Source organism: Etheostoma spectabile, chromosome 23 (assembly GCF_008692095.1).
Source record: "Etheostoma spectabile isolate EspeVRDwgs_2016 chromosome 23, UIUC_Espe_1.0, whole genome shotgun sequence".
Classification (NCBI taxonomy): domain Eukaryota; kingdom Metazoa; phylum Chordata; class Actinopteri; order Perciformes; family Percidae; genus Etheostoma; species Etheostoma spectabile.
Window position 1 is genome coordinate 17,355,151 of NC_045755.1, and position 1,356 is coordinate 17,356,506.

A 1,356-nucleotide genomic window follows, 5' to 3' on the forward strand; every position below is an offset into this window, starting at 1 on the left:
AATGCAGAAAGCTCTCCCCCCCCCCCTCTAAATCAGCAATAGAAAGGAGGGCTTTTGATGAAAAGCTGGTACCGTTTGATTCCCTGTTCAAAGGCCTGAGGCCCCAACAATAGAAGTCGGGGTGCCTACCTCGTGTGCCGTGCCTCTCATTCTCAGCTCTCCCGTGCCTTCGCTATTCTCTCGGCTCTGAGAGGGAGATGTGTAACCGATGGTCATAAATCCACACTGACCACCGCTCGCTGACGGCAGAACACTGAGTAAGGCCACCACAATAGAATACCTCCGCAGCTTTCCTACAGACGCTAATTTACCGTTCCCAGTGGGAATAAAGGACGGGGCCACTGACATCTGACTCCTCCTGGAACTTTATTAAAGAAAGCAAACAATGTGGAAATTGTGTAGGGATTTTCTCTTTTCTATCAGAGACAGCTACTGTTCTCTGTGTGGTTCTGTACTGCAGGGGGGCCCATGCTGTATCGGAGCACGCTGTTCTCTTCACGGCAGACACAGAGCGAGTCTCACTGGTTCATTTATTTCACTGCAGATGGAGACAATTCAAGCTCACTGTGGCAGCATGTAAAGCTCAAAGGATAATTCTGGTTTATTACAAATGAGTTCTATTTTCGTTGTTTTGGCCATAATTTCTAATTGTTGTGAAATTGTTCTCACCAAAGTAATTTTGGGAACACAGACACCGCTTCAGTGAAGTCTGATTGGGAGAGAAACACAACAGCCATTCTACAGGTTGTAAACAAGCCAACTTTTTGGCAAAAGTGAGAACACTGTTGGTAGTAATCCAGCATTGCACCAAAATTTGTTCACCATTACAACAAGAACAGGAAGACAACATTGAACCAGACAGTTGGTCTAACAACTGTGATGCTCAGCTTGCCTCCAGTTTCTCTTCCAAATGAGTTTGGCGAACTTAAAGGTTAATTTAGGGCCAAGTTCAGACACACAACATCATTGCAAACTAAATCAGAGGTCATTTTTGCACAGAATGAGTTCTATAGACTTTGGCCCCGATCACTTACACATTGAAATCATAAAATGAAAAGATTTCTATGTTGCCACCTTTCAAAAGAAAATGCAATAATTGCCAGAATTTTTTGAAAATGGAGCTCTCCTCCTAGCCTGGAAATCCAGACCCTTTGAGTAATGAAAGTCGCCCACCTCGAGGGGTGGCACCAAGCGAGCATTTGAAAATTTCACTGCACTCAATTGGATAACACTACGACCCATTACAACAACACACGGGGTGACGTATCCAGACCCCCATACACTTGGCTACCAGCGGAGCTAACTAGTAGATTAAACCGTCGTCATCTATTTAGCTCGCCTCTGGCCCCGCCTACA

The 1,356-nt window shown here is 45.1% G+C and overlaps 1 protein-coding gene across 1 annotated transcript in view; it reads left to right on the forward strand.

The window, feature by feature from the left end:
* LOC116673340 (histone-lysine N-methyltransferase 2D) overlaps positions 1 to 1,356 on the forward strand; it is a 59,868-nt gene that overhangs the window by 15,028 nt on the left and 43,484 nt on the right. The gene's annotated exons all lie outside the window — the stretch shown is intronic.